Below are 27,027 nucleotides of genomic sequence, written 5' to 3' on the forward strand. Positions count from 1 at the left end.
TAAGCAAGTCAGACATCTGCCACTTTGGAGCTTGATACAGTGGGACACCAGCGGCCAGAATGAGCCTGGCGGAGCAGACGGTAAATAAAGCTCAGAGGATGTCGAACTGCGACTGTGGTCACACTCAAGGCTTTAATCAAGGCTTCTAGATTAACCAGCTCTGGTTTTAATGTTGTCCCAACATTACATAGTGAACACGATTTAATCTCAGGAAGAGCTGGCTTCTGGATTTTATGAAAATGTACTTTCTGGTTTTAAATGGCGCCTATAAAAAGGAAAATTTATCTCCTCCCTCCTTTAAGTCAAAGAGTCAGCCTGTGGTTGTCACGCTTCAGCAACAACTCTGATTGGATTTTTTTTTTCTTTTATTTGCGAGAGACACTGACACTGAGAGGGAGGTTGGTTAGCTTAATTGGTTAGATTTGAATTCAACCCTGACGAGTTGCGATATAAATGCGAGGTTGTGGGAGGGCCGGTCACACAACGAGGCCCTTCCTTCAGGGTGAAAAAGAAATAAAAAGCATTTTTCTAAACCTTTAATGTTAAGTTGTGGATTTCCGTCATGTGTAAAGAAGAGAGATGTAAGCACAAATAATACCCTCAGCTATTACAGTAATATATAAATATCATATGAGACATACAAAAATAAAAAATTCTGACAGTGTTTAGGTAGACATTTTAATGTTTTGTCCTGATTCTGGTCAGTGTTGTTACTCCGATGCACACAGGTACCAATTATCCTTTTTCTGTCAACAGCTGTGTCAAGGGAACTTGTAACAGTGGTTGTAGGAAAACGGCAGAAGTGAATGGAAACAGCTAAAAGTCTCACTTAGTCAACTAAGGCTTTTCTCATGAGGGTTCTGCCACGTTTCACATCTCTCAAATATTATTAAACAGGAACAACGGGGCTCTTTGTTGAAGGTTTGAACTAACCCAAACGCAGAGTAAAACTCTGGTTGAAGGGAATGCATTATAAATATAATGAAAACTTACACCAGGGGTGTCAAACTCCAGTCCTCAAGGGCCGGCGTCCTGCAACTTTTAGATGTGCCTCTGCTGCACCAAACCTGAATAGAATAATTAGGTTGTCACCAAGGCTCTGGAGAACTGATCTACACAAGGAGGAGGTGATTAAGCCATTTCATTCCAGTGTTTTGTACCAGTGGCATATCTAAAAACTGCAGGACAGCGGCCCTCGAGGACTGGAGTTTGACACTAGTGACATACACTGAAACCACAGAGAGAAAGCCATGAAGCATGGCTAGTAAATGGAAGAATCCAACATTAAACAATGAGATGATGAAAGGAGGCAGGGTGGAAAACGACAAAGAAGCCAGATGAGGTAATCAGGTGAAATGTGGAACAGGTGAGGCAGAAGGAGAGCAGGGAAACAGGGAGGGACAGAAATCAACTCAAAGGAAGCTAAACTACAACTGGAAGAAACTTCAAACCAAGGGAATCGACTGAGTCTGCATAAGAAACAGAACACCATAACAAACCAAAGACTCTCCTTACAATAACAAACACATGAACTGAATGTAAAAAGATACCAAACATAAATGAACAGCAAGGACATGATCTAAAGCAGAAAGACACACATAAAAAAGCCTGAACCCAAACACCCAAGTAAGACGGTTCTCACTGCTAACTATCCATTTGACCTATTCCCATTAGAAATATATTCTTCTTTTTGTTTTAAGAAAACCAAAGCCATCGCTGCACTGCATTGGCCTTTAGATTATAATTATCCAGAAAAGAAAGAAAAAAAAAGTAATTCAAGGTATATAAAAGTGTTTTTATCTCGCTAGATGGGCAGAAGTAGGGAACACATGAACAACAATCTGGTGATGTGGAGATGAATTCAATGGAATGAAAATCCTCCGTGTAGCTGAGGTGTACATACTTTATTGTACAGTAACTGAACGTTTGTCAGGATGTGAAATTAAAGTGAAAACAGAAAGTGTGATCTACACAATATGATGAAGATAAAGGGGAAAAAAAACACACACATTGGTGGCATATGACGCACATCAAAGTCAGTCCACAATTAGTTTCAGTGATTACAACCCACACCAGCAGTGTGTGGCCCTTGAACGCAGCTCCATGACTGGATGTATTTCAGTGCAACGCTTCCTGTTAATGCTACTTTTTAATAACTCGATGATTTATGTCCTTCTTTTGTCCCAACATGAGGTCAATCTCTTTCATGTGCCGTTAGGACGACGTGTTCACGTTGCTTCCCGGTTCAATTGATGCCACGGCGTCTCTGAGACGTGGATTAGCTTTGCTCTCTCCGAATTCCAGTTCAAATGTTAAGCTCTCAGCGTTCCACAAACCAACACCCTGTGAACATCACACGCAGCCGGGACGTCTGGGGACAGACTCTTAGTCTGCAGGGGGTTTAAAAAAAGGAAGCTCCGAGTTTCACTTCAGAGACATTTATTCTTGTCCTTTCTCTCCCGTTTGCATATGTCATCCACATGCATATGGGACTTATGGGAACAATAAAGCAGCTGACTAAGACTCAGTTTTCTTTTGCTTCATCACCGAACTTCAGGATCATGTGAGAGTTTATTTTATTTTACTTTTTTGCCTATCCCATCAGCTGACATGAACATAATTTTTTCTACTCTGCATCTGCATTTCAAAATGTTTTCATCTTTTTTATTTATTTATTTTTTGCTTTGCAGTCACTTCCCTCTGTGTGTTTGTCTCTTTGCCTTTGAGCAGCTTTTGTTGAGCTTCTTGTTGAAAGTGAAAACGCAAAGCAGCAATTCCTGGGACTGACAGAAGTAATAAATGCTGGCAAAATGCCATCCAGTTAAAATCCACTTTGGCTAATAATGTATTTCTCAAAGGAAATTACAACAGCAATGCAACACAGAAAATCACTTACATGAAGTAATTTCTGGTTGAATTGCTTTCCAGTTGTCTTTAAAATACAGTAAATTGCTGGGTTGGAAAGCGGCTTAAGAAACATTTTGTCATGTCACCATCACCAAGCTTAATGTATTTTATTGGGATTTCACCAACCCAACATAGTGAAGAATTGTCAGATGGAAGAAAAGTTATAAAAAGTGAAATGTGAATTAGTAATTATTCCCTTCTCTCTGATGCCCCTAAATAAAATCCTTTATAAAAGATTTTTTTTTAATCAGTTTTTTATCATCATGTCATGATATGCTAAGAAACAGATAATCTGTGAAAAGGTCTCTTCACCTCCTGCCTGAGCTACTACTGCTGTCTGAAGAATTGCACCACTCCTGACCAAAAACAACCAATCAGATCCAGGAGGCGGGTCATAGCGCTGCCAATCAACTCAATGTACTCGCTGCTAAATGTGCCAACGGTGGAGAAACATCTTACCGTTACAGGAAAACCATTGATGGCCATCCTAACTAGCCTGTCTCTGCTAGCTGCAGCGTAGCAGAGACCAAGAGGGTGAAGGGGGAAGTAGCAGAGGTACATGGAGGGTGATTGACAGCGCTAATACCCGCCTCCTGTCTCTGACTGGTTGATTTTAGTTAGCACTGGGAGCTCTGGGAGAAGGTAGAGGAGCTAGATTTTTTCCGCAGATTATCCGTCTCATATCATACTGTCACTTTTTCAATAAATATGTAAAAAAAAATACATTTTTATAAAAGCTATCTACTGCAGCTTTAATATTATGGTTGTTGAATGTTGACTGTGAAAACCTGGAAGGGGTATAAACACTTTTGCAAAAAATTGGAACATCATGAAGTCATACGAGTTTTGTTTTTTTTGTAGTAGAAATAGATCCAAACTTCAAGATCCGATGTGATGCACACTTCCAAGGATGAGTGGGGTTCTCATGTATGAGGCATCGGATGTGGGAGAGATCCGGTCTTGAGACACTGAGTGGAGAGTTTCTTCACTCCGATTTTCTGATCAAAACTCCTACAACATAATCATTCTCACTGTCACCGTGTCATATTTAGAAAGACTTGGTAACCAAGGATGAGATCATCCCTGATTTAGGATGACTCAAACGAAGCAGTTAAGTTCAGACTTAAATTCAGACTTTAATAGTACATTAAAATCAAAGAAGTGAGGTGTCCTAGCAAAGCCGGTCTGAAAAGAAGAAAAAACATTAAGTCGTTCTGTTCTTCTATTGGGTGCTAGCTTTTAGAGAAACCTTTACTGATCGCTTTCTTTGGCCTCCTGCCCACAAAAAAAAAAAAGAACGAGCGGTATAATCGTGCTTTACGGCTCACTATTTAACAGTTGGTAAGTGTTTGTTTTTAATGGCTTCATTTAGGTTGGATTTTAATTGCCGCCACAAATCGGGAAAGATTGACAGTGCAAGGTGGTGCTCTGGTTCGGGTTGCGCTCTGTTCTGGTCCATGTCAGGGATTATTTACAGCTTTTCAATCAAATTATACGGCCGTGAGGATGATGGAAAACTTTAGGTCAGCATTTTTTAAAGTGATTTAAATTTGTCTGAACAGTGCAGATGCTCTACAAATCTAACCTAATATACCCTAATAAGTAACCTAATGTAAAAAGTAAAACTAAGTAAGAGGAGGTTAGAACCTAATAAACTTACAGTGAGCCAGATTAGATTCACAGAAAGAAATTATCCTTCCATTCAAGAATTGTAATCCAAAGTTTAAACATTTGACAAAGAAATAAATGTTAAATTATTTTTGCTTCAATTCTATAAAAACAGCCAAAAAACATTGGAAAACTCATAACTAAAAATGAGTATCAATGACGCACCAATCAAATCAGGCAGGTTTCAAACACTTTGATTGGCTGTGAGTTGATCAGTAGGTTGAATCGTGGAAGGATTATCTTCCCTTACAGTTGGGCGCTGTTAGTTTAAAAAAACGACAGAGGTATTCGAACATTTCCTTTGGATATATCCGAGTCGGAGTGCTTTTGAATTCAGGACAACGTGGTGCTGCACCATCCATCCTGCACTTTCACAGGTTGGTGCAAAAAGTAACTGAGTACTGAGAGTGGACATGCAAAGAAAAGACAAAAAACAGATTTTTTTAAGAAAAGCACCAAAATAATGGTGCAAAAATATTGATTAAGAGATCGAAAAAAATCAGACTAACACATTTTATACAATATGACTGATATTAAGTCTGAATGAAGAAAGGATTATTCTCCTATTTATGAAAAATATTGTACTGATGATATCTTGTCCTATATGCAGATATGATGTATTGTAGATATGTAAAAAGCCCAATATACCTGTCAAACTGTTACGCTTACTTTGGAAATCTGCTTCAGCTGTATTGGTATCAAAAGTCTGAGCTGGGCCACGAGCCATATAAATTACTACGTCCCATTATGTCACATCTGTATTAAAACAAATTATTCTAGTTTTTCCTCTTCTTTAATTTTGCACATTTCTGTTTCTTAGAAACCAATAATAAACAGAACAATCCTCATACTCACTTTCTGAAGTGGGGTTGACAGGGAAGGAGATGATGCCACACCATCTGCACTATTCTTCCCAACACAACTCCTTCAAAGTCTCCGAACGCCGCCGCCCTCCCAGGCTCCTGCTTACACAGTCCGTGAACTCCAGGAAGCCGAGGCGGATGGCGGCGTGTAGGAGTGCTCTCTCTCTCTCTCTCCCTCTGTTTTATAGGAGCTGCTCTTTCTTCTGCGTTTTCAGCTTTCGGGACTCTGATGTAGATTGGTTGTCGCTTCTGATTCCGGATCGGCTCCCTGCGGGGAAAGAGCGAGAGCGAGAGAGACGGAAACATCATAAAGGATCGCTTGCGAATATCGGCGTCAGTCAAGTGTCACCATGGCACATTTCTGATGAAACTGTAACCGGATTACGACTCATGTCGTTACCGTACGTCTATTTTCATTACTCTTTCATCCAGTCTTGGTTGGAAATGATTATTGTAATTAAATCAGATGTGCATTTGTAATTAATGGGACTTCAGTTTAACAGGAAAGAGGCTTAAGCTCAAATCGTTTGATTCTCAAATCACTCAAATTGAGTGATTCTTAGAGGGATTGTTCAGAGTTTTTGAAGTGAAGTTTTGTTAAAAGGTTAGAAGCAGTTAAGAACGTTCAAACTACCAATCCAAGAAGGGATCGAACCAAACCGGCCTTTTACAGTCTTCAATCTCAAAAACATCACAGTGGTTTACACTAAAGGATTTAATCTGATATAAAAGTAAAGCAGGACACAAAGTAAATGCTGATTTTACAGCTTTAAATTTTCATCATTTACAAAGCTTTAAATGTTCTCAGTATGTTTCACACTGGAAGGTGATTGGTGGAGTATCGCCTCTACATCAACATCCAGTGTAGTTACCAAACATAATCCATGTTCACTGCAAACATTACGGCATTTCAAAGTAGGACTGCGTGATAAATCGACTTTATTGCTTCATCAAACAAATTTGGAGAATTTATTTTTTCAAAGTCTTGATTTTTTTTTTACCAATGTACTCCCTGGGATTTTTCCGAATGATGCCAGCACACCCAGGGCGGCCATCTTGTTTGACAAGCGTGTTTTACAGCTTTTCTTCATTTGGACTTTGAATTCAGGTCAAATATGTCCAGGCTAAGTTGATTTTTTAAATTATTATTATGAGAATAAAGTTATAATATTACAAAGATATAGTCATACAACAATCAAGTCGAAATGATATCAGAATAAAGTCAGAATATTAGGAAAATGAGGTAGTATTTTTGAGAACTCCACAAAAAATACAAAAAATAATTTAAATTAGGAATCTTGAGCATCTTGTAAAGGTTATAGTTTAATGTTGATTGTACAAATACGGAAATACGTCGTCTTTTAACATCAGCATCAAATTATCATCAGTAGCAGGACTTTTGAAATATGCAAAATGAGTATTTGAAGAAAGAACCATGGACTGAGCTGGTCTTGTCAAATCTTCAATCAATCAATCAATCAATCAAATTTTATTTGTATAGCACATTTCAGCAGCAAGGCATTTCAAAGTGCTTTACATCATATCAAACACAGAAACACAATGCTACATAGAATCAACAATCAAAACACGACATTAAGTCAAGTTCCATCAATAAATTTGTAATTGATTACGTTCCAATCCGATCATGATAACTACAGAAGCTTTTTCTCATTAAAACAACTCATTATTGTAGTTTTAAGATGTCCTTTAATCGTTCATATTACGATGACCACATTATCGTAATTAAACACTAAAGAAAATCGTAGCCTGGCCCTGAAGCTCCGACAACTCACAGAAGGGACTGATTTAAAAGCCACGGTTTGAAAACACCGTGGCTTTTAAAAACTCACTTCTTTAAAAACTCACGAAAAAACATCGCTTACAGTCGGAGTTGGTATGAAAAAAATCAGAGATTTTTTTTTTTAAAGCTAAAATAAACGACTATGAAGACCACTCCAACCAGCTGTTAACGTTGTCCTCTGGGATTAACTAATCTGGATTCAAACTAAGCCAAGACACTAAGAGTCAGCCAGTATAGGTGATGAGTTAACAGGACGGCCTTTTAACAGAACCTCACGTTAAAACTACTGAACTATCCTTTCAGGTTTAGCATCATCGAGGCTGGTTTTCACACACCCTCCAACAAAGCTGATTAAAAATGGACATGCAGCACCTGAAGTTTATAAATTACAAAATGACCCTTTTTTCCCTAGAAAATGCTGTGAAACATAACACAGCACCCCTGAACGCCGCTGCCGCCCCGTCTCTGACTGTCAGTCTCCAAACTGACGTTGTTAAGGCACGAGACAGCATGCCGTCTTCCTGTCAGTCACAATGAGGAACTCCACTTGTCTCATCAGATCATATGATTTAAGCTAAAAAAAAACTCAGAAGTAATGCCTTCTCTTTCTTCCTCATAAATTCTCCATCAAACAATTGATTTTATGTCTTTTACACCTGAGTTTGCCTGTTACAAAGTGAACGTGTTGAGGTTTTGACAAACGTTCTTTAACAGGAAACCCTGATGGAGTGCAGTTAAGGGAGACATTACTGAGGAATACAGCAGACTGGTTGCTTTTGATCAGTTTGATAACACTTCACGACCGTTAGAAAGGATTTACTGTACAGACAGCTGAATGATGTAGAATCTGACAATAACCACTAAAGAACAAAAAGTTACCAATTTTACCAATTCCTATCCTCATTGGACGGCTGAGCGGAAACTCAAAAACCGGACCATTTTCTGATTAGTAAATGCCCCATGCCGAGCTCTACCAGGTTGTGATGACAACTCTTCAGTGCAGATGCTACTGCAGAGTACAGCAAACCCAAACGCAGCTGCTTCCGTATTTATTTATTTAAAATCAAGTCGGATTAAGCAAACAGATATAAGAAGCTATTTTAAAGAAACTATTCTCCACATCATGCCAAAAAAAAAAAATGTGTGAGGTTCCTTTGGGCTGTTTGGAGAGTGTGAGAGGCAAAGGAGATAACAGGAAGGCTTAAAGGCAGAGGGGTGGGGGAAGCATTGTGTATTTTCCAAGTCATTTTATAGCACAATCAAATAACTATGTTACCTTCAGCTAGTTTGAAAATGCTCTATATATCAAAAATAACTTAAAGAAATATATATATAAATCTGACGCCTTGAAAATTGGCCTCTGTCTCTTTAAGAACCTCCTGCTTTAGCAAGTGACAACATGCCATCCACATGTTGTAGTTCATGAGCTCAGAAAACTCGCAGCTCCACTGAGTGTCAGCTAATTGTTTTAGTGACGCCAGTCAAGTGAACTGTGCTAATATGAGATGTGAAAGTCATCTTATGTGTTTTAAAACTGTGAATCTCGGTTGTGCAGCTCAATCACATCTCCTCCTCGTGTAAATAAATAATGAGTCCTTATGGCAGGATGGCTAGACCAAGTATTTTAAGTGCTGTTCTTGCAAAACTCGGCTTTGTTCTGAGCCTGTTAATTTGTCTTTTGAAGACAGTCGGAATCAATTTTCTGCGCAAAGTACTACCCCATCTTAATTTATACCTGAAAATAAAAATATTTTACAACACGATGACAAAAAAAGAAGAACAAGAGCTGAATGAAGTCATTTAGAGGTTGTTTTTGCAGGTTTCCAGCCCAACAGCTACTATCTGAGCATTGATAAACAACACTATTCGAGCATGGAGGAGTAGAGTCATCAGGTGTTGGTGCATTAATACCAGAAATGCCTGAAAAAACACAACCTAGAAAAAAAAAGCTCAGACTTATTAAAGGACTTTTGCCAGCATATCAAAATATGTCTTTCCTTGTTGACAGCTGCAGGGGAAATCAGAGTCCCTTCAGACCTGAGAGGCCAGGATGAATCTTAAAGTATTTCTACATCTAAATGTGAGTCAGGAGATAAGTGGCATTTTTTGGGGGGGCAGAGGAGGAAGTGTCTCACGTATTTCTGTGCAGATTCACCGTTAGCTGCAGGTGAAATGGAAACCTTTGGGGGTCTGTCTCTACGTGCTTTGCACATCAAGCTCCAACGTTTTTTAAGTCTTACAACACATTCTCAGTTTGATTTAGGTATGGACTTTGACTGGGCCGCTGCAGCACATAAATATGCTTTGATATGAACCGTTCCATTTTAGCTCTGGTTGTATGTTTGGGGTCGTGATCCCGCTGGAAGGGGAATCTCTATCCCGATTTTCCACTCTCTAACAAATACCATCATTGCTCTGTATTTATCTCCATTCATTCATCCACGTTCCTCTAAAATCTGTCTGTCTTCCCTGCAAATATCTAAAAAAAAATGACCCTGTTTTGACTTGGGAAGGTGTGCACTGTTACTTTCTCAAGCAAAAAGATCATGTTTGTCTTCATCTGACCAGAGCAGGGGTTTTTTTGTTTGTTTTGTTGCCAAGATGGCTTGTTGTATTCTTTCACAATCACTTTCTTCTTGCTAATCTTCCAAAAACACCAAATTTTGTTAGTGAGTGACAAAAAGCAACAGATTCTCCAACCTAAAAACGATTACGTGGATTCTGAAAATAAAGAGCATGTCCAGCGCAAAGGTGGGTAAAAAATGTACACCGCACTTTTCAGCTTTTTTTGGGTGACAAAAAATGTACATGTCACAATTAAGCCACTGCTTTATGTTGGCCTGTCCTATAAAATTACTATGAAATTAATTAATATCGGACAGTCTGAGAAGCACTGCGGCTTCTTACTTCTGAAAAATGTGTGTTACTGTCTCATGTCCCGCTGCTGACTCCAACATGCAGGCCTTCCCGATGTCCCACTTAAACCACATGCCGTGTTTGTTTCATGTCTCTGCAACTGTGTCACGCCCACCCAGGGAGCCGCGCCGCGCCGCGCCGCTCGGTCGGACAACCTTTGAAGCAGATGAATACTTCACACAGATGTTAGGTGCAAATGAAAAACCTGCGTTCAGTGTTAGAAATGAAAAAAATAAATAAAATAAATAAATGCTGTCGCTGAACCCGGAGCTTCCTGATCCCTGCTTTCTGGGCAGAGCGCGTTTCGCCGATGATTTAAGGCCAGTACATCATCGGTTATATGGATGAGCTGTGATTAAACAGTTTCCAGTGCCAGTGTGGCGCAGCGGCACACCGAGGTGAGTCAAGCTCGCACACAGGGGGAAAGCTTTATTTGTGAGGAGCTCATATTAATCTCGTGCCGGGCGTGATCTGTACGGACAACAACTGCTTGATTACCACGGCAACATGGGAATCTGCCGCAATTCCCAGGAGCAGACAGGCGCAGCGGAGACCTCCAATCAGAACAAGCGGCGAGGTTCAGTTTATTCGCTTAATTTCTCTCCGCAGGTCTCTCTGATTGAATAAGAAAATTATTTAAACCCGTCACAGCGAGAGATTTGAAGTAAGCAACATCATGATTGACGAAAACAGTTGACATCTTCCCCTCCAAGGACGTCTGAGATGTCCAGACAATCTGGCCTCGTCCCCACGTCCCATAATTCCTCCCATCATTGCGATGAAATTTAACTGACCTCTAGGTACCCAGCTCTGACACACAGGTGGGGTTGCATATCGTCAATTTTCGAGTTGATATCTCCAATTGGACGTCCGCCAAACACCTCCCCGATTGACCTTGACAAGACCGAACCGCTGCTCTCCCCTCAGAAATCCTGCCCCTTTAACAAGAGCCGTCAATCACGGAGACGCGGGCGCACTTCCTCCCTTCCAGGAGCCGCGCTCAGGTTGATCTCAGACAACCAGCTGCTTCTGCTGCTGTTGCAGATCTGCTGCGCGTGAAATCTGCTGACTCAGGTCCACAAATACTCTTTGTCTCCCATCTGGACTGCCGCAACTCCGATGTGGCTGAGCGACCTGAAATAGCTGCAACACAACAGCTGAAATCAGCTTAAACGTACAACTATTTCACATGTTTTCAAGCTGGGAGTGAAAAGGGCCAGTCCAATTTGAAGGGAATGTTGATTTAAAAATACTGAATTTCATAATTGTAATCATTACTGCATTTTGATTTTGGCTACAGAAATTAATGAAATGAATTCACCACATTTTAAAGTCAGTGAATAGAGTAGAGTAGAATATACTTTATTTATCACAAAGGTGAAATTGCTTATTTATTGACAAGCTACTCCATCCAGTGTCTTAAATATAAACATAAATATAATCATAAGCGATGTCAAATTTATCACAAAAATAATCTATGTGTAAGTGTGACATTATAAGTCATGTAAATAGGATCTAAATTTAAAATAACATGCATATGGAAATATGTCAACATATAAACAAATATATAGACTTAAAGGCACTCAGAGTTTGAAGTTGTATAATCTGATGGCTACATGAATGACTTCTTGTGGCTTAACCCAATAATCTCAAAAGTGTGAAAGAAAACTCAAACACAGTCGCTCTTTCAGTAAGTAATTCTCAAACACAACTTCTTTTTAACCCAAAAAGGCAGAGGTTTCCTGAAATGGAGTCATCATTACCATGTATGAGTGGCATGGTGTTTGCAACAGCAGAGCTAAAGTGCTAACTCTTTTAAACAAGGAAATTAAGTGGTCTCTTTAGGAAAATGCTCTCATAAAAGTTTAAATGAATGTTCTGCTAGTTACTGGCATGGGAAAAAAAGGATGGTGAGTTTTCTGAGAAAAACTAAGTTATATCCTTTGTCAAACAATTTATTTTTTCTGAGTGTCTGAGCCAAATAAATAAGAAAGTGGATATATGTTGATTCTGTTACATTGTGTTTCTGTGTTTGATATGATGTAAAGCACTTTGAGATGCCTTGCTGCTGAAATGTGCTATACAAATAAAATTTGATTGATTGATATACTGTAATCCAACAATTCTGTTTCAAGTCCACCCAGCACGTTAGCTTGAATCGCGTTTTTTAGAGCCAAACAACAGACGGGGATCGTGTTCTTGGAGTATGACTGACAGTTACTTTTACTTGGTGCACTTGAACTTCCAGTGGTAAAACATGCTGCCTCCCTTTCACTGCGTTCCAGACAATCACTGCATGCCTGGCTGTGGTTGTCAGCCAGACATGTTGACAAGCTACTCCATCCATGTCTTAAATATAAACATAAATATAATCATAAGAGATGTAAACTGCTACTGTAACTTGCAGAAATGCTGGTCAGAACAAAAGCACCTTAATAAAAACACAAACTCAGTTTTGTTTTTTCTAAGTCACAATATTTGTCCCAATACACCTCTGCTATTCATTACTGGCACATTTATTTTAACTACAACAACAAGATAGTACAAAGTTTCCAAAAAAGGTGTAGAAGTGGTGATAGATTCCCTCTCAAACTGGCCTTTCCAGATTTTCAGCTACAAAAAATCCAACTTTTTCTCGGTTGTGGACATGGAAAAAACATTCTGGGAGACAAGTGAGCGCAGAATGAAACCGGCAACTCATCTTTTTCTTACAAACAGTTAGAGCACAGCCAGCGGCGCATGTTTAGCTTAGCATATAGATGCTATAGGTGCAGGTAAAAACAGCTAGCTTTGCTCGCTCTCACACTAAACATTCAAATATTTGACGTCAAGGTAAAACATGACCTTAAGATCAATAGGACGAGGCTTTCTGGTCAAAGAACATGGTTTATCCCACTGGAGAAAAAAATATTTAAACCTCACTGATCATTTTTTTATTGCTTGCCATAAAGACAAACAGTAACATGTACTGTATGCACTGGCTCTGTTCACTGAACATCATTAAGCTGATGTACCTTCACATAAAAACCCTTATTTCCTGCTGTATTAAGCGACACTGATGCTTTAAATTAGAGCAACACACAATTCTGCGCAATAATTGTGGGACAAAAATTAAGCATATAATTCAACATTCGACTCGCTGTTGAAAGCATGGATGAGAAGTTAATGAATGTTTTCAGAATAGTAAAGAACCCAATTAATGCAGGAGCTCATGTCACGCTCTGGAAACTTTCATCCTGTCATATAGGAGCTAAAGTTATCCACAGAGTGCTTGGAAATGTTTGTTGTTGATTTTTTTTTTTTTTGTTATAATTTATAGGGATTTTTTGTGACAGCCCAACATAAGGATGCACATAACTGTGAAGCAAAAGGAAACTTTTCAAAATGTTTTTACATAAGAAAATCTCAAAATGTGATGCTAACTTGATACCCTGAAATATAGTCCAGTGTGAGTAATGTCTCTTGATCAAGCCTTTTATAACAATCAGTAATAAAAGTATTACATTATTATCTTATCGGGTTAATAATATTGGTGTTAGCCAAAAAGTCAAAGCTGCAATATCTATCTTTAATCAGAAGTGAAAAAGTTCCACCGGGACTCCCCTAATTGAAATATATAAAATATATTAAAGCTTGTGATTACAACGTGACAAAATGTGTTAAAGATCTACAGCAAGTGTCAAACTCAAGGCCTGAGGACCAAACGTGGCCTGCAGTAGCTTTTCATGTGGCCCAGTTTTTCAACAAATCTGCAAAACTCACTCAAAGTTCACACTAAATCTACAGATTCCCACTTTTTTTTTATTTTCCAGATTTTTACAGCAAATTTGTCTCAAAATTGGCCAGAAACATTGAGTTTAAGTGACTGCTGCCTCGGCCTTCCTCGATGCCAAGTTACAGTCCGTGATTCATACGGCAATTTATAAAAAGTCACGTTTAACATGGTACATTAGCACAGAAATTAGCATAAAAATTCCTTACAAATATTCTGAAATTAGCACCACAAAATCTATGACTTTGATTGCAAAAAAACAATCGCAAAATCCTAGATGGACTGATCAGTGTGAAAAGATGTTCAATATTATTTAAATTTAAGAAACACTTACTGAATGCTGGAACAAACATTTATTGATATTTTTAGCAATTTAATGCATTTTATCAATACATTCTGGCACAACCGGCCCTTTAAGGACAATCAGACTTTTGATATGGCCCAAAATGAAAATGAGTTCGACACCTCTGACCCCTGACCTAGAGGTACAGTTTTATACTCCAGTTGTTCAGATCTGTATTTCCGTACCATCCACATGGACATAACTACAAAACTCAGACGAATTTACAAATAGCTTCCACCTAACAGTGGCTCACTATGCGTGGACAACCAAGGTGCAGGACTTGAAGCTGAAGTGATCCGACGCCCTCACACACACTGTTCTCATGCAAACAGATACGCCGCGATGTGATCAGACTCTCAACGCAGCCGCACATTATGCGTATTCACTGACGGGCAGGTGGTGGAGAGCCGCGCCACCGGGGGCGACAAAGATGAGACAAAACGCGCCGTGGCAGATCATCTCGCGCAAACACTCGGCTCGGACCTTGAAGTTGTCCCCACTCTTTGCCAGTCGTTACGCGCCTTTCCTGCTTGTCCTCTCTCACTGACATCTGAGAGCGCACTCTGGCTTTCCTTGTTAACTAAGGCTAGTCTCAGACCTAATAAGAAAGCTTTTACACGCTTAATTAGGAGACACTGTGATGCGGTGTGTAATGCTCAATTTACTCTATATGATTCTCCTTCTTGTCCTCTTTAATTTCACTCTGAATCAATCCATCAAACTCCTTTTTTCCTCCCCATTAAACAGACTTTTTTTCCCCCACATTAAAAGCCCACAATGACCGTCCAGTTTGCTCATGTCGACTCCATTTTGAGCCCTTCTAATAGCACCACTGCCCTCTTTTTTCTCTCAGTGTCAGTCTTGTATTTGTCGAAGCAAGGAGGAGGATCTAGCAGAAATGGAGTAAAAATGTACAGCTGGAATAAAATGATAAAACACAGGCTACAGCTTTCACCAAGTCACATACAGTAAGGCTGGCAGCAACGAGGCCTTGCTGGTGGAGCCTAATGTAAACATGGAGGGAATATAGAGTGGAGAGGAAAACAGAAGCTGTGAAAATAGAGTCTGGTAGGTGCAAGTGGATGAGTAAACAGACCGATCTCACTTTTAAGAGCACGAAGGCAACTGGAGGCAGAGGAAAGGAAGGCGCAGAGAGAGTAGGCACTCGGGAGAGGTTAGCAGACGGAGGCTGCCGGTTTAAATGTCCGCACGCTTGGACGTTAATTAAAAGTTACCCACGGATGAATTTCACAGCAATGAATTGTTTCCCTTACCGTAAGAAACCTGCACGAATCCCGAAGGGCTGGAGCCGGGTCACTAAATCTGCCATGCATGTTTTTCATGCTCTCTGCCTTTGACAGTAATGAGCCGAGCCAGCATGATTGGCTGTTCGGCAGCTGATTAGAAGCAGTTTCCCCAAATACGTGGATTAACTTTGACATTTTCCCAGAGATTCTTTAAAGTGTAGCGACACTTTATGAATGCCATTTTATTGTCAGTATTTATTTCAGCCAGAAGTTCTGCCATGGCCCGGTCCTAGAAGCCTTTGGTGGGTAATAGCAGCTGGCAGTAGGACATTTAACTGTTTTTTATCAACATCATTTCTATGTTCCAATCATTTCTAAATACAGACTTTAGAGTCGCAGGATGTATGGCTTGCTAAAGTAGTACACGCTGAAGCACAGAGTGTCTCTATGAATCCAATTAAAATCCTGTGTGAAACAGTGAAGATTTTAGATAACTCAGCACATTGTCTTCACGACTCCTGTCACTTATGCCTATGTTACACTGCCACAATTATCCGTGAATGTGTATTTACACAAGACGATTACACCATGCTAGCTAGCATGATGCCACGTCTCTTTGTCACAACCCTATAAACGTTGGAGATTTCTGAGCCTCCGCCATCAGTTTCAGCCCGGCTGAAAAACATGATTAATATTTACAGATTAGTTTGCAGGTAAGTGAACAAACAAGTTTTAAAATGTCATGCAAGCAGCACTTCAGAAGACGATTCAAATTTCTGCATTTTCGGTATCAGTGAGGAGTACAAAATTTACAGAAAGGAAACTCATCTACTGAGGCATGTCAGCAGTTCATTCAGGTCTCTTTGTCTTAGAGAGCAACATTTTAGCACAATTGAAAATTGAGACTGTTTTATAGAGTCTTATACACACAGTGTGACATCCTCACTACTCCTAATATAGTTAATGATTACCTTAAGAAAATACTTTGAATACTAAATACAGTTTGCTCCAGAGTAAGAGATCGGTACATGCACGGTGTTTATTAGAAGATAATGTGGGTTCATGGTTGTAGCCTGGCTCCAGTGATTCTAATGAGAGCAGCCACTTCGCTAACAGAACAGCAACTAATGTTGCCAGTGACCATAGGGGACGATGGGGCCGTTGCCTATGAATGAAGCCGACACAGTCACTCCTGCCTAATATTCTTGACCACCAACCTTTAAGTCATGAACATACTGCCATTTCAGCCACCAAACTCCCCCGAGCTCCACGTAACGCTGAACAATTGCATTTTTTTTTTTTTTTTGCCCACTCAAAACTCCTCGTGAACAAACACGACAACCTGCGACAGCACTACACCGTCAGGTTCCTTACCCCGCATGAATAAGTTGTTCAAGGCATTCCTTGGATTTTCTAAGTCAGGGTTTCAAAACCATGTGCATGTTTGGTCTTACTAGTCCTGTGGTTCGAACTGTCACTATTGACAGACGTACGAACAGGAATGATAGCTGAGGTCTCATGCAGAGGGTTGCTCTACGCTGCTGCTCGGTTGGTGCAAAGTGTCAGCCTGTTGTAGTTGGCTGTTTTTTTTATTTTTCCTCTTCACTTACACTGCAGCAAAATGAAACATGCATAAAAAAGACAGTTTGCAAAGAATGACTAATCGTATTATAATTATCAATCGTTGAAAATTTTGTAAAAAAGACTTTGTTTTACTCTTCCCCCCTGAAGTTCTGATTTCTTGCAAATCTTCACAACCCTAGAACCAAAATATTATTATTTTTATATATATTCAGAATGACCTGGTAACTTCAATCTAAAGGTTAATCTATAGAATCCATTCTGGTTTTTTTTTTTAAAAAAGACCATAGTAAAAAGTTGTTTCCAAGTGTTTTGCTTGTTTATCAAAACACTTGTATAGACTTTTTTTTTTAACTCTTCTGGTTGTAAAGAATCAAAATAATCCACTCTAACAAATCAAAGAACTAACTTATGTCTCATTTTATCAGTACTGCGCAGGTGAAAGACAGAACTCATAGAAACCTGTTTAATGTTGGATTTAAATGACATTAGCTGGTTAAAGATGACACCAAGCTTTGGTATGTTATTAGTGTACTGCAGAGAAATGTGACTGAAATAAATACTATCTACCAGAAGGAGGTTTTAAGAGTTATTTTTAGTTTGATGAGGAATTAGAATCAATCATATTTCATAACTGGCCAAAATTGGGATGAGAAAGAAAATGGCAGGAAAGAGGGTGAAAAACAAATACACTTAAATTGAATTATACATAAAATTTGAGCAGCTACGTGATACATTGAATTGAATAACTACAAAGAAGAATTAACTGCTATGAAAGAGTGCATGGCTACAAAATGGATGTTGTATGGAGAAAACAGAAGCTACATGTTATTTTTAGCTGTAGAAGTTGTAGCACTTGTAGAAGACGCAGAAATATTTGCGGTTTTTTTAGGACGCACTGTATATTTTGTTCTGTAAATACTGCAGTGCTGGGCTTGCTGAAGGTTTTCAAACCACTCAAATTTCAGACACCTCGTCAGCAGTCCAAGTGGAGAGAGACAGCAGGGGAAAAAAAAGAATCGTTATAAGTACAGTTTATGTCTATACATCTTTTATTTTGACATTTTGTCTCTTAAAATAAAACAATTCTAATTAGCAACATCTACGAGTTGTTCCAGTTATATGTTGCGTAGCACATCACGCTGAATCACATGTTGAATCAGATCAGGTCTGAATTATTCTGTCATCATTTCTACAGCTGCTTCATGTGGATTTTCAAAGTGCCCGACGGCCAGCGGCGCATCAGTGAACACCATCAATCCTGAGCCTGCAGGTCGATGCAGATGCACGTCCCTACTTATATATTGAAGCTCAAAGGGCTTCAAAACAAGCATTCACGCCCTTTAACCTTTTCACTTTGATGATTTTAAAACACTCACTTTGACTAAATTCGTCCAGCTTTTCACTTCTTTCTCACAACATATGTTTAAAATGGAATTACAAACATATGTCATCTTTGCAGTGATTAGATGGCTTGTTGTGAAAGACTTTATTCGGGAGTGTCAAAAGAGAGTTCAGGGAGCAAAATAGGGGCTGCAGAGTGGTGCAGTTGGTAGCACTGTTGCCTTGCAGCAAGAAGGTCCTGGGTTCGATTCCCGGCCGGGGTCTTTCTGCATGGAGTTTGCATGTTCTCCCTGTGCATGCGTGGGTTCTCTCCGGGTACTCCGGCTTCCTCCCACAGTCCAAAAACATGACTGACTCTAAATTCTCCCTAGGTGCATGTGTGCATGGTTGTGTATCCTGTCTGTCTCTGTGTTGCCCTGCGACAGACTGGCGACCTGTCCAGGGTGAACCCCGCCTCTCGCCCGGAACGTAGCTGGAGATGGGCACCAGCAACCCTCCCGACCCCACTAGGGACAAAGGGTGAACAGAAAATGGATGGATGGATGGGAGCAAAATATTAAATATTGTTGGTGGTTAATTTGAAAACCAACAACAATTTCACTTCCACTTCAGAAATATGTTACTTTTGTGTTTCTCTTTTCCATAAAATCATAATAAAATACACTGAAGTTTGTCGTGATAGGGGAAAAAAATACAAGAAAAACATAAGTACTCCAGAGAGGAATTAGAAAGCAATTAAAACAGTGAGTCAACAAAAGTGATGATAATGCTGCTCCGAGTCTGATGAATGTGTGCATCCAAAGGTTCATGCCGCTGTTTTTCTCTTGGTATTTTCCACATTGTGTCTACCAGGTACAGCTGCTGGAATGAGCAGCAAGAAATAACAATTTAGTTTATAGCAGCATAAAGCAATGTAATTTGTTGAGTAATATTTAAAGAATAACTTTTCACACTGATTGGTTTACACAAATAGCATTCCCAGAGGCAGCATCTTAACAAACTGAAATGACATTTGCAGGTTCATTAGCATATTGTTTTATGTGCTACGGCAGCCATAAACGACACGAGCGGGACGCGGTTCGCCCAGGCAGGTTTGAGCGACTGTTCATCATCAGAAGGCGTTGGACATGTTAGCACACGCTACATAGAAACAGATCATCGCTAACACTCTCATACAACGCGCCTAAAAAGTGTAAGAAATTTGTTGATTTTTTCCCCCCACATTTTTAATCGGTAGAAAACAATATTGTATGTTATTAGGATTTCATGTGGAAAAAAAAGAAGACAAAGTCGTTTTTAAGAACAGAAATCTAAAAAGTGTGGCGTGCGTTTGCTTGCATCCCTCTTCAGCCAATATTTATAAAACTTGCACAGTTTTAAAAGTCTCACATCTCTTCCAGCTGTTACTTTTTGCCCATTCTTCTTTGCTACATAGCTGAGGCTCAGTTAGATTTCATGAACACTATTGGTGGTTTTGCCATGAATTCTTGATTGGTTTCAAGTATGGACTTTGACTAGGCAATTCTAACTTTAATCTAAACCATTGTTGTATGTTTAGCGTCCTCTTCCTGTTGAATGGTGAACCTTCCAGGTTGATGCTTTTGCAACCTCTAACCGTTTTTTTTTTTTCGTGAAACTTCCCTCTACTTAGTTAAACCCACTGGATCAACTTGGAATAAAAGCCGACCCCCACTCCCACAGCATGATGCTGCTGGGTTTCACTGCAAGGGTGTGGAGCTTCGGCTAACATGGATATGCTGTTTTTCACCACACACGGGACACGAAAATCCATATTTTGTCTAATTTGACCAGAGCAACTTCCTTCGCTCATGTCTTCACCATTAAGAATTGCTCTATGCACAGATCCCACCTGGACAGTGGGTCTCTGCCGACCCAACGGCCTCCTGGCTGCTTCTCTGATTAATGCGCTCCCCACCTGGTTTGTCAGTTTAAGTGGCAATCTCTTTGTAAGTTTGAGGTTGTCTCATACTCCATTCATTTTCAGACAATGGATTTAACCGTTGAGGCATTCAAAGCTTTTTATAGCCTAACCCTGCTATAAACTTCAACCATTCAACCACTTAATCATTTGTCTTTTCACTACTAGAAATAAATTAGAAGATGCAGATAAACAAATAACTTAATTACTTTTTAAGTAAGAAAATAAATAACAGCATTCCTTTAGTAAATCTGAGCCAGTGTTGCTTAAACGATGCCATTTTTTGGCTAAAACATATTAGAAAAGGTGGTTTTATTTTAAATGCAATATATTTGTATTGTTTTGGTTTAAATACAGATCTGAGTAAGTTTTTATCAACAAACGTCCATGTATTGCAGTTACGGATTATTCTATTACTAAATTAGATGACGATTCAGTAATAGGACTGATCACTTCAGTCCTATTTCACATCGTCGTTGTGTGACCACTGTTTGTATTATGCTCTTCATGATGCTGCTTGCTCTCTTTAATCTACTTGCCCTTTTGGTCACAGTTGCCTACAACATAAAATCTTAAGAAGGGGACAGGCTGAGGTGAGGGAGAAAAAGTCTGGCTATGAACGAGTAAATGGGAATTTAGATTTACGGTAATATACGCATTACAAACCATTAAATTAAACTAAAAACTGAAATTTCACATTTTTTCAAAAATCGTGAGACATGTACCAACAATAAGCGTGCAGTATAATTCCCTTCATCCAACAGAGTAAAACCCCACAGCTGATTATTAAATGAGTATTCATTTCAGGGCTTTTGCTGCAGGGGATGGATTTCCAGAGAAGTCTTCTTCCCTCTAACAACCTTTCAACATGCATTTGTCTCAGACGCAGGCTGTAATCATATCGCATTCACGGCGGTACATTTCCTTCCTGCAAGAGGCCGAGCCACGCAAAAACGTGAGACGCTCCAGCCTCTCGGCAATCAGGAATTCACAGGCACCTCGCCACAGGGGGCATCAAGAGACGGGCACGGGGCAGGACGGCACGCGTGCGCGCGCCAGCCACATCCAGGCTGCTGTACGTGACGCGGAGTGGGAGACAAATTGCAGCGTTGCAGGCCGAAATGGTTCACAGCCTCAGCTGAGTCTGATGAATTCCGCCCGCTGAGCTCCACTAATCACTGCAGCCTGTCACAGACACGCCCACCATCCCCAGGAGAGCCGACAATCACGCTCCCGATCTCGGGGCAGCCGCTGGTAGACCCCGTGTAATGCACGCTTAAGGACACACCCATACGGTGCCCCTCCACAAATCCACAATGAGGTGTGGAACGGATCGCAGACGAATCTTTCCCTTCTGCCTGGCAACAGAAAAGAAAAATGTATTCTTTTTCTGCTTACTGTGTGTTTTTTACGACTACCCTGTAGCCATAAATCACTCACCACATCGTTAATATTTAATATCTGACTCTTAATTGTTTCTCCTTTTCTTCCCCAGTATAGACACCAATGCACCGAGCGCGTTCATTTGTAAGCTGGATCAGTGTAATTGATGCAACGACTGGAAACAAACAGGCAATTTAAGTGCTGGACACCTCACTGCCTCCCATTGCTCTTTCTCCTCCTCTCTTACCCCTTTGTCCTTTCACACACACACACACACACGCCCACCAACACACACCTTTGCACGTACATTGTGAACTACCTCACAATTGAAAAAAGGTGGAATAAGTGACAAGATCAGGGCTGCTGGTAAAAAACAACAAAACAAAAAAAACATGAGATGGAAAGGAAATTAGGCTGGATAAGAGTAACGAGGGCATGAAGAAAACAAAAACTAATCAGGTGAATGACTCAGGACTGGACGGTCTGTTTAATGGTAAATTTGCAGCTCGGACTGAAAGAAACAGATCCCATTATCGCCAACGGAACTACTTTTTCATCTGTTTCAGTTTAGCGACATCGACCGCTCGCTCCTGTTCATTTTCATCCATGGTAAACTGCAGCTCCCATGAGCTTTAATTCACCGAGCCATTTCCCCTTTTAAAATGATGAGACCTATAAGGCATCACAGCATGTGACGTCAAGCAACGAGTGTCTGAACCTTTTACAAATGTGAGCAAAACTGTTGATATTCTGCTAATGTAAAAAAAAAAAAACAATTTTACAATTGTGGGGTTTCCAATAAATAAAAAATGCAATTAAAATCAAACGTAGAAAACTTTGTTCGTGCGATAAATTCGCTAAATCATCGTCTTCCTACCACTTCCTGTCGTCTTCTTTGTCTTTTCCGCCAGTAGAGACATCCGGTTGTTGATCTCCTGACTCGTGTGATGTGAAAAGAACGTGTTTACGTTGCAGTTTTGCCAAACACAAAAATCTTGATCCAGTTGAAAAACCACCTCATCGTAGTAGCAAAACTTTTACCCAAGTGTTTTTTCATGATTGTCATGTTTCCATTTAGCCAATTTATTTTCGTAATACCAATTTGTGCAATTATATGGTCAATGGAAACGCAACTAGTGATCAAACAAGCTAGAAGACCTGGTCCAACGAGTAACTCCAACTAGACTTGTAGGTCTTTCGAAAACAACGACAGAGACAGACTGAAAGGCTGGTTGTGTTTGTATTCAACCCTGTTAATTTTATACCCTTAAATAAAATCCTGTGCAACCAATTTAAGTTAGCTAATTAGTGCAGTTAATATCTGGGTAAAATTGTAAAACAAAATAAAGCCATTTTTGCCATAAAAGCTCCATGTAATAAAAAAGAAAAAAAACTTTTTGACTTGTATGCTAAACACTATGTACAGTGAAAAACAAACAATCCACAAGACCCTGAACACAACATCCCTAATGTGAATCACGGTGGTGGAAGTATCATGCAGTGGGGAAGCTTTTATAACAAAACGGGATTCTACAGATGATTGACTCGGGCTGAATATCAATCCATGCCACTTGTATTGTCCTTCCACTTCACCCACTACTTTAAGGTGGTATTTTACCTAAACTCAAAATAAATTAAAGTATATTAAGATTTGTATCTCAAACATGAGAGAATGTTAAATGTTTAAGGAGTCAGATTCCGCTTTTACACAACATAACTGTGTTTCCAGAAGAGAAACAATTTCGACTTCATGTTTTTTGCACAACCCCGTCTCTGATACACTCCAAAGCAAACCGTCTAACGGGGCAGATGCAATAAAACGCACGGTGAGGCGGCCATGGGAGCAGCGCAGTAATCAAACCGTGTCCAAAGATTGGCTCCAGGGACATTTTTCAATCACTAACAAGATATTTTCCTCTCACTTTTCAGTAGCAGTCAGACAAAATTACCGCAACTGTCTTCGACAGCCATCTCATTGCCCACTCCTTCAATTACTTCACCACTGACAAAATTACACCCTGCATATTTTATCATCCAAAAAAACCAGAAAAAAACAGGATAACGTCAACTCCATTTAAAAAGTCCTATGCTGTTGCGCCTGTAAACATTTTTGATGTGAACATTTTTCAATTTATGTGTGAGTGTGATTGGTCTGCAGTTAGAAACAGTCAAGGCTGTCTGAACATTGAAAGGAAGCTTCCAGTTGTGGATGCTAAAGAGTTAATAATAAATGAACAAAGTCTAATTATTTAATTGGTCTCCATTTTGACATATTCAATAAGTTGTTATGATGTCTGCACAAGGCAATGGGAAGCAAAAAACAGCATAAAAGGACACAAAAAACCTTGGAGGACCTAATCTGCTCTGAATCCCCAGAACAAAACTCAATATGGAGAAGCAGCATTCAGTTTTTACGCTCTGGTAATGTGGAACAAACGCCCCGAAAACTGAAAAACTGTCGAAACACTGAGTTTCTTTACATCAAGCCTAAAAACCCCATTTGTTTAGAGCTGGAACATTTATTAATATATATTTGCTTGATGGCATTTGACAAAATGTAATGTTACATAATTTGTTACTGTATGAGGTTTAAATGGTGTAAATTACAGTCAATTGCCTTATTGCTGAAACGCACAGTACAAATAAATTTAACAGTTTCATCTTCAGTCTCTGTTGCAGGTGAAATCCTATTATTTATCCAATTATTTATACTGTAGATTTAATTTTTAGAAAATATTAAATTTCTATCCACTCACATGCTGATGACCCTTCAGCTGAAGCATATGCCTGTAACTTTGTGAATGTGTATTTTTTGTACAAGACAAATTGAATAAAAGGTGCAACTAAAATAAATGAATTGCCATCTGATATCAAACGAGACCCATTTGCTAAAAGATGCTAAAAAACTGAAGTGTTTGCTTTTTGCTCAGCAAATAAAGATTTGCAAGCATGTGCAGCTGAGAAGATTCTCAATTCATTGAAGTATGATCAATCAAAATAAAATTAAGATTGTTCCAGAGGGATACAGTCCTGCTTTACAAGGAAATAATACCAACTGCAGCTATGGAGTTGGTCACTGACAGAAAAATCACATGCACCACAAACATCGCTCATTTCTGCAAATTGCAACGTGCCACAGGCTTCAATGTCAGCACTTGGTCAGCCACAGCCTGAATCAAACATTTGCTCTGACAGTTCAGAGAGGTTTGTGCCGTGGAGGCTGCTGGCCTCCAAGAATATTTTGGGGAAAAGAAAATTTGCTAAGCCCAGTGATAGGGCAGTCATCCATCCGGCGGCCATGTTTTTGAGTTAAAAAATGTTTAAAGTTGACAGGAAATTTGAAAATATCACCTGATAGTTCTACGTTATTGGAAGACTGGAAGATTAATACCTGAACACCAAATACAAAGTTTTAAAAATAGGCAACAATTAAACAAAACTGAAATAAATAATGCTTAGCCTGGTGGGGGCACAGGTAAAGCCTGGTGGCCCGCCAGGCTTATGTGGGAAACCCTGGTGTGAATAGTGTACCTTTTTATCGCAGCTCTGTTAACAGTGATCACATGATCATCTCCGACTAAACAAAATATAGATACCGCTAGACGTCATCACCCTGAGTAGAAATACAACGGTGTAACAAGGCCTTAAACGATCAGAGAAGGCTTGGATCATTCTCTTTCTCCATAACTTTTAAGCCATAAGGATTTATGCATAATAATATGGTAAGATAGAAAATTTTCTTTGCTTTCCAAGCTGTGATTTTTTTTCTTTAAACTTTCGAATACCTTAAAAAGTGTAATCAACCCAAGCCTGGCTGCCATCTTTGACATGGTTTGGCATTGACTCAAAGCTAAAAACTGCCTGCAGCTAAAAATGAGACTCTTATGAGTAACAAGCAGGCTGTATTATCTATTTTAGAACAGGTATGATAACCAGCTCAGACACAAATCCATTTAATTCACGCTACCTCGTATAAACACGTTTGTTTAACCAGATTTGTCATGAATTATTCTAACTTTTATATCACCCGTCAAGACAGAAAATCGCAGTTAAAATGATTAAATGCGTTACGTTTTGACATTTCTAATCATAAATCTGAAAGTACATTGACCCTCTGTAGCATATCCGAGGCGTCACTGAAGGGTTCAAGCGTTCAGAAGTGCAGCTTCTATTTGTGTATGTCGCACTTACGTTCGCCCACTTGTTGAGAAAATGTTGAAGAATGACTCATCGGGCTGCATCGCTTTATTTTACATCTGTGTAGATATGAACTTATGGTTTCTGCCCTAATGAACTCCAGACTTCATATCCATCTTTGTAATAAGGGGTTAGAGCACTGAAACTGTAATATCTCTGTGTGTATTTCTCCACGGAGCTTTCTTATGACAGTCTGATCTCAGCCTACATTTACTTTCTTAGTCATCTTCGGATCGTGCTTCTTTTCCATTTTCCATTTATGGAGCAGAAATGCAGGTATCTTCCGCATGAAGGGAAGGCGCAGTTTTTAATTAGCGCTAACTTGCAGTGTGCTAGCTTAGTTACTTATCGTCTTTAATCGGTTAACCAGTTATATACGTTGTCATGTGTGTTCATATTTTCTGTTTTTCTACTTTTTTTTTTCTCTCATTTCCGTCACTTCAAAGTTTCACTTCAAGTGTCTGAATTTTCTTGCTTTTCCAACCCTCTCCCACTCACTTCCTGATGTTGCTCACTCTCCCTTGAAAGACTTCACTTCTTGATGGCGGCATTATCACAGCAACCCCTTGACAAACAAACCCCCCACTTACGCAACAGAAACAGGCTTACACAAACTCTGAGCGCACACACATACACACACACACACACTGCGTAGGCTCTCCGCAGTGCCTCTACCTCATTGACCACAGTGTATTACTTCATTAGCTATAGAGCAGATTTTACCGTTTTAAGTGAGATTAGCTTTCTTTGTCTCCTCATGGCCTCCAAAAAGCCCCGTGCCATAAACATTCACTTCAGACGCAGAGCCAATAACCTCAATGTCAAGTAATTTTATGTTTTCCTGGCATTTTTCTATCGGCAATTCATTCCTTTATTCCCTGAGAGAGTGTGTGCTGGATGGAGTCCACGACCATCTGACAAATTGTGACTCTGACGCTAAAACTATGGCCGTAAAAAAAACACAATACCAGTCAAAAGCTTCTGTTATAAAGACACTTTCATGAAAACGGTATGACGCAATTTACTAAAAAGCTCATGCATAATAAAAAGTATGCTGCCGTGTTTT

The 27,027-nt window shown here is 39.6% G+C and overlaps 1 protein-coding gene across 2 annotated transcripts in view; it reads right to left on the reverse strand.

Moving 5' to 3' along the window:
* LOC102227334 (leucine-rich repeat transmembrane protein FLRT1-like) overlaps window positions 1–27,027 on the reverse strand; it is a 59,494-nt gene that overhangs the window by 13,163 nt on the left and 19,304 nt on the right. For both annotated transcript variants that reach the window (XM_005800806.3, XM_023342209.1), the window contains exon 2: window positions 5,431–5,706. The gene's annotated coding sequence lies outside the window, so the exon portion shown is untranslated. The remainder of the gene's footprint in view (window positions 1–5,430; window positions 5,707–27,027) is intronic.

The sequence above is a fragment of the Xiphophorus maculatus genome, chromosome 11 (genome assembly GCF_002775205.1).
Source record: "Xiphophorus maculatus strain JP 163 A chromosome 11, X_maculatus-5.0-male, whole genome shotgun sequence".
Taxonomy (NCBI): domain Eukaryota; kingdom Metazoa; phylum Chordata; class Actinopteri; order Cyprinodontiformes; family Poeciliidae; genus Xiphophorus; species Xiphophorus maculatus.